Genomic DNA, 8,034 nt, shown 5'->3' on the forward strand with positions numbered 1-8,034 from the left:
GGGCTCATTTTATGTCTCTTGTCCATTGAATGGTGCACTTTGCGTATCTTTTAATTTTTGATACACTTTGTGTGTGTGTATTCAATTTGGCTTTATAGCGCATCTTTTATTTCTGATATCATTGACCACTTTTTTTTCATTATTTTTGCAAGCTAAATTCTTTTTCAAAAACTCTTAAATATTCTTAGTTGTGAGTATATCTTCCAGATATTAGAGAAGAAAGCTCACTCTCTAATATAGGGAAGAACAATCCACAAAACAAAATAAAAAATCATGTGAGAGATGCATTGACACGATAACAAGAAATCTTGAAGTAACATAAAAACTTTGACTATTATAGTATAAGCTAGATTACTGTAGCAAGGTAGAAAAGATCTCAATTACAAAATTCAGTTGTTAATTTGAGATAGACTTTTGATTAGAAAAGAAATTTTTACAATCAAAATAGGTTAGAGAAAGAGTTACAATCAACGGTTTTTTTTACCCTTTTGTGGATTAAGAGATGTAAAATATTAATTACAATTTTTCAAAATAAAAAATAAGTCATAAGATATCAATTCAGCGATGGTTTGAAAAGGTAAAATAAAGCAAGACATATGAAAAATAAAGTACCAAAAACTAAATAAAAACTAACTAAATAAAAAACAACTAGAAAAATACAGTAAAGAAATCAGCAGATAAAACATCATTAGAGATCAAGTTCATGCATTAATGTCAATCACACCCAATCTGGTCCTTAAAGTGCTAAAAGTATCGAAGGTCAGTGGTTTAGTAAAAATGTCAGTCAGTTGATTCTCAGTCACCACATGATGTAACTCAATGTCTTCATTAGTCACATGGTCTCTAATAAAGTGATGTCATATGTCAATGTGTTTGGTCCTTGAAAATGTTGGATAGTATTCTTAGAGATGCAGATGACACTAGTGTTGTCACAAAGGATTAAAATTGTGCCAGTCAGCTAGCAATCAGGTAAAGTAAAGATCCAATCATCTCACTATACTTCTTCTGATCAACAGATTTATCACTTGGGTCCTTATCCAACTGAACACTAGAGGTCATGAGAGTCTTAATTAGCTTGGCTTTATCATTCTCATACTTCTTCAAATGTCCTTTATGTATTTTAATTGATTTAGAAAGGTTCCATCATCTAATTATCTTATGCTAAATTCCAAAAAGTAGGATAACTCTCTCATCATACTAATCTCAAACTCTTTATTCATTATATTAGAAAAATCATTGCATAATCTTTTATCAGAAGATCCAAAAAGTATATCATTCATATAAATCTGAATAATGAGTAAATTATCTTCTACTCTCCTCAAAAAAAGGGTGGTGTCTACGCTCCCCTTAACAAAATCCCTCTCTAGTAGGAATGTGCTAAGCCTCTCATACCAAGCTCTGGATGCCTGCTTTAATTCATATAAGGCCTTTTTTAATTTGAAAACATGATTTGGAAATTTTGAACTCTCAAAACTTGGGATTCTTCTATAAACACATTCTCTTTTATTATCCCATTTAAAAAGGCACTCTTAACGTCCATTTGAAAAAACTTAAATCTCTTATAACAGGCAAAGGCTAATAGCACTCTAATGGCTTCCAATATTGCTACAGGGGCAAAGGTCTCCTCAAAATCTATCCCTTCAATTTGGTTGTACCCCTTAACCACCAATCTTGACTTATTCCTAACCACCACACATGAATCATTCACCTTATTCTTAAAGACCCACTTGGTTCCAACCACACTATATCCGTTAGGTATTTCTCCCAAACATCATTCCTAACAAATTAGATCAACTCCTCATGCATTGCTAAGATCCAAAACTCATCAGAAAGGAATTGGTTTATGTTGGTGGGTTTAGTCATTGAGATAAATGCAGAGTGGTTCACTTCCTTCCTAAGTCCATGTCTAGTCCTAACTCCATCAGAAGGGTCTCCTAAGATCAGATCATTAGGGTGACTCGAAGAGTATCTCCAATCTCTAGGCAAAGTGTGTGAAGGTTCAACCCTTTTCTCCAAATCTACATTTTCTACTCCTTGGATAACCTCTCCTACTCCTTCAGTGTTCTAGTGCTCTACCCTCTTTTATAAATTTTCTACTCCAGTGGTAATCTCTCCAACATCATCATCATCCTCAACTCTAGGCTTTCTAGGATCAGACTCATCAAACACTACATGAGTAGTTTCTTCCACCACAAAAATTCTCTTATTAAACACCCTAAAAGACTTCCCAACACTTGAATATCCTAAGAACTCTTCTTCATCAGATTTTCGGTCAAATTTTCCTAAGTGAGACTTCCCATTATGAATGAAAACCTTACAACCAAAGACATGAAGGTGGGAAAGATTAGGTGTCCTTCCCTTAAGGATCTCATAGGGTGTCTTATCTAATTTGACTCTAACATTCACCCTATTCAATACATAACAACTTGTGTTAACAACTTCAGAACAAAAGTATTTTGGAAGTGAATACTTAACAAGCATGGCTCTAGTGGCTTCCACTAAGGTGATGTTCTTCCTTTCAGATACCCCGTTCTGATGAGGGGTCCTAAGAGCTGAGAAGTTATGGCTAATCCCTTTGTCCTCACAAAAATCTTCAAATCTCTCATTTTCAAACTCTCTCCCATGGTCACTATGGATGGTTAAGATCTCACAACCTAATTTTTTTTTAATCCAAGTAAAAAAAGCTCTAAACTCCTCAAAAGACACATTTTTGTGTGACAAAAATCTAATCCAAGTGAATCTCGAATAGTCATCGACAATCACAAAACTATAGACTTTCCCTCCCATGCTGGCAGTGTTAATGGGTCCCAACAAATCCATGTGAAGGACTCCTAAAAGTCTAGAAGTGCTAATTTCCTTAATGGGGTCAAACGTGGAGTGGACTTACTTTCCTAATTTGTAGGCATAACAAAGGTGGTCTTTTGAAAACTTAAGTTCGGGGGCACCTCTGACTAGGTCTGTTTGGGTAACTTTCCTAAAAGTTTTCATACTAACATGACATAATCTCCTGTGCCACAACCATGAGTCATCAACAGCAGTTTTTAAGCAAAATGAAGCAGCACTTTCAATGTTATTTAAATCAAGCATGTAAACGTTGTTGATCCACTTTTCCTACAAAACAGTGTTGTTATTTAAGCTTATAATGCATGAATTTGCCAAAAAATTTATGATGAAGCCCTATGGCAAAGCTGACTAATGCTGAGCAAGTTGTATTTCAATCCATCTGCCAACAAAATATTTTCAATCATAAGATTCTTGGAATTACCAATTATACCTGCTCCTACCACATTCCTAGTGGTGTTATCTCCATGAGTAACCATGCCTCCTGTCATAGTCTCCAGCAAAATGAATTAAATGGCATCGCTAGTCATATGTTTAGAGCATCCGCTGCCAGTGTACCACATGCTCTCATGAGGCCTTTTGTGAGAGCACTCCAGCAAAATTATCAAATATTAGATTTAGGAACCCAACCATGTTTGTATTCCTTCTTATGGAAAGTAGAATGAAATGCATATGAGCTATGCTGTGAATCATGCATTTTGGGTCTCCAAACCCAACGTGTACTATGGTGAATGGTGCAAGTGTGTATTATGTGTCCTAGCATGTAAAAGAATGCCACATGAAAAATATCTAACTCAAGAAAAATGATGCACTAATCTTTGTTGAAGCTTTTTATGCGATGCATGAAATAAAGATTTTTTATTTTCAAATGTTTTTAAATTTTCTAATTTTTTATATTCATTTTTTTACTCAGAATGGGACAATTTTAAAGAATCGTGAGAATCAGATAACTCAGCATGCTTTTTGTTTAATGCATCAAACTCATCAAGTAAAGCCATGTGATTGTTATCAATTTGAAAGTGATCTTTTCTCAAAATTTCATGCTCTATTTGTAAATTAAAAAACTCCAATTTTAAACTAGCATGAGTTTTCTTAAGTTTCTTATATGATGCATGTATTTTTTTAGAAACTTCAAGGAGTTGCTCATAGGTTAGTTTACATACCTCTTCTTGATCATCTTGACCAAGATGATCATCTACCATTAAGCACAAGTTTATTATCTCCTCTTCAGGTTTAGTTTCAGATGAATCTGATGCAGAATCTGCCGAGAACGCCTTTTGAACTTTTTTTCTTGACCTTCCTGAACTTGTGTTTCTCCTTACCCTTCTCCTTGCTTGGGTGAGTTTTAAGTGAAGGGCAATATTCTTTGACATGTCCTGGTTTTCTACATTCAAAACAAATCATATCATTAGAATTCTTTAAATTTTAATTTCCCTTACCTTTTCTCCACTTCTGATGGTTCTTCTGCTTCCTCCTTAGAAAGATTTTGAATTATCTTATAATTAAGGCAATATCATCACTTTCAAACCCGGAAGAATCAAAGTCCTTGTCATTGGATTTAAGTGCCATCATTTTTTCCTTCTTCCTCTCACCTGCATCAAGATTTCTTTGGTTGACCCCTTGCTCGTAAGTAATGAGTTAGCCAAGTAAGTTATCAATCGAATAAGTATTCAAATCTTTAGATTCAGAAATTACAGTTATTTTAACATCAAAAGAGGAAGGAAAACATCTTAAAATTCTGTTCACTTTTTTCATAGTTAGAAAGTTCTCTTCCTAAGGCATGCAACGAAATAACAATCTAAGTAAATCACATATACATATCAGAAATTGATTCATGAGGTTTCATATGAAAAAGTTCATAATCATGCAAATAAAATGTTCAAACGGGATTGCTTAACTTCATTTGTGCCTTCATAGGTGATACATAATTTATCCCAATTTTCTTTTCAAGTAGAGAAAGTAGAAACACGCATGTAATCTTCGATACATTTTGCATTAAGTTGCGCAAAATCTCTTTCATCAAAAGTCCAATCAGTAAAAGGAACTTCAATTTTAATTCCATTAAGTTCACGAGAAGGTGGAGAATATCTTTTCTTAATAAGCATCCACATGCGATAATCAATTGATTACAAAAAAAGTAAACATGCGAGTTTTCCAAAAATCAAAAGGAATATTATCAAACAAATATGGTCGAGTAACAGAATACCCTTCTGCAGTATTATGATTTCCGTTGTTAGCCATGAATCAAAATTCAAAAAGTTTTCAAACTTAATTCTTATGAATCCCGCTCTGCTACCACTTGAAAGTTTGTTAGGGATGTTAAACCCTTAAGAACTGGCCCGAGGCTAACCAAGAGGGAGGATGTGAATTGGTATTTTAAAAATTCTTTAAGCAAAACACAACAAAACTTAAAACCAAATCACCACAAAAACCAAAGTGTAAAAAAATAAATAAATGCGGAAGCAGAGAAATAGAACACAGAGATTTATATTGGTTCGGTCAACTCGACCTACGTCCACTCCCCGGAGGCTCCCTCCGAGTATTGCACTACAAAAGTGACTCTCCTTTTGCTCCCACAGTAAGGCGGAGAAGCCCTTACAAAACCTCATTTTTGCCAACCCTGGCAAGGCAGAGAACCCAACTCCTTTTGCTTCCTCCTGCAGCAGGCAGAAAACCTCGACTCCTTTGGCTTCCTCCTAAAGCAGGCAGAGAATCTCATTCAATTACTGAAGTTTACCTCTTCCAACCCTTCCAAGGATAAGAGACTCTAGTGGTTGAAGAAGTGGAACAATGATTGGAGCAACCCTTATGAATCCCCCTCACAAGCTCCCCCTCACAAAATCCTCTCTCTCTCTCCCTCCCTCTCTCTCTTTCCTCTAGGCTCTCTCAGGTCAAGACAGCAGCAAAAGATCTTGTTGAATGAGAAAATTTGGATTCTCTAAATAGAATTTCAAGAATCAACTTTATCGTCCAAGACGATAGGAATATCGTCCTAGTCGATCAGTACAAAATAAGCTCAATCAGTTGGGACAATTTCGGACGATCAGAAGAAAATCGGTTATATCGTCCAGCTCGATACAATATTGTCCTGGCCGATTTGTTCAAAATTGATTACAATCATCCTGAACATCTCCCGGAATAGATGCTGGACGATGTCAATCGTCCAGGACATCGTCCAGGATGATTCTGTGATCGGCCCGACCGATGTGATCGTATCAATTAGCCTTAATTACTTTCCATCATTCCCAGATTAATTTAGGTATAATTATGCTGTATCGTCTAGGCTGATGTATAGATCATCCTAGCCGATAATTTAAAATAAAAAATACCTATATTGATCATGGAGGCTGATTCTTTTTTATTTGAGCCTATCGTCCTGGCCGATACAAGTATCGTCGAGGATGATTTGCTTAATGATGGCTGCTTAACGAGGATACCCTAATTAGGATTTTTATTTTTAGTTGGATCATCCTGGCCGATATGAACATCATCCAGGACGATGTACTCAAAATAGAAAAACTCAGAAAACCCCTCAAGTGTGTGTGTGCAAGGTTACGTAGCATCAGGAACCACTTTTACAATTGACTCAAGAAAAAAAAAAGCAGACTTGACTCACCTAAAATACCATCTTGAGCTGGCTTGAATTGCATTCGATCTGTGGGACCTGAAAAAATTAGTTATGTAAGTCAGTCGTTAGAAAAACAGAAATGAATTTGCTACATCAAAGTCTAATCCAAATCTCAATTCGCAACACTAGAACCCCCAAAATTTTATTGAATAAAACTTCAATCCTTCTGCAAACATTTAAAGTCGTGCATATGTGAAGCAAGTATATAGTATAGAACAAAACCACACATGCTTATCAGAATAAGTCTACCACCATAGACAGAAATTAAAAAGCTTCAAGTAGTAAGCTTGTTATGAATAGTAGATAAAGATACATCAAATAAATAGACCAGCTCTTGCCATTGTAAAGAGGCTACCTAAATATTTTAAAGGAAGAACCCTCTTCGGTAAACCAAATTTTTTAAAATTCTTTGAACACGATTAGAGGCATAAAGTTTAACAGAGATAAGTATCTCTTAGATAAGTTAAAAGTTAAGCACTACTTGCTGAAAAAACATTAAAGAACTTAAAGAGAATGTTCACCATTTTGATAATGGAAATTGATGAATAATCATCACAGCTCAAATGGGTTAAGGAAAGCCACCTCCAGATTTAAATACAAATTAGGATTCTTCAAAAAGTTGATTCATACCACGAGATACAAAATTCCACCTCTATTATAACCAGGGCAGAGATATAGATCTCCTTATCTAAGACCATGAAAAAGAATAAAAAAAAGCAATGAGACATTCCATAATAATGACAGAAGAAGTAGCAATTCAATACTATTTTTATCAAATAATGAATACAAGTTAAAGCCAAAAAGATTAAGGATCGATACAGAAAATCCCAATTAGATATCATAATAGCTTGGTGATTTCCATCTTAAAGATGATATTACCACCAACCCACCTTCTTCCAATTCATTAACTAATTCTGAGCAGCAAGACAGTGTCAAAAATGGATTTATCTTTCCACAAAACAGATTGTTTTAAATATATAATGTTGGGGAGAATTAAAGCAAGCCTTCCATTAAATTTTAGCAATACTTTATAAAATAGAACATAAGCTAATAGCAGAAATTCATTCTGTAGTTAATATTTTTGAGACTAGGAATAAAACAATATAAGTGCAGTAAAAAACTTAGGGAATATGAACTCCCCTAAAAAACTTCACATCGGATAAACTGGCCTTCTTAATAATATCCCAACACTTTAAAAAAATTAAATTAGAAAACATCAGGCCAGCAACAGAATCAGTATCATAATTTTAAAATGCTCCAAATTCTCTTTAGTAGGAAGATTAGTGAGCATCATATTTATCCACGGAAACAGGGATGAATAAAAGGAAAAAATCCAATTAAGGTTCGGAGTGAAATTATAATTAAAAGGCTTTAGAGAAATACTCAATATCGAAGAAGAATCATATTAGGTCTCAATAAAACTCCTGATCAGTAAAGCAACCTTATGAGATGCCTTTTAACCTATTATGATTAGCAATGCTATGAAAAAAGCAGTGTTACAATCACCTTCAACAAGAAATTTACGAAGCTCTTTGCCTAAATAGGCTTCTTCCTTTTCCTACAAC

The sequence above is a fragment of the Dendrobium catenatum genome, unplaced genomic scaffold, assembly GCF_001605985.2.
Source record: "Dendrobium catenatum unplaced genomic scaffold, ASM160598v2 fragScaff_scaffold_1557, whole genome shotgun sequence".
Lineage (NCBI taxonomy): Eukaryota > Viridiplantae > Streptophyta > Magnoliopsida > Asparagales > Orchidaceae > Dendrobium > Dendrobium catenatum.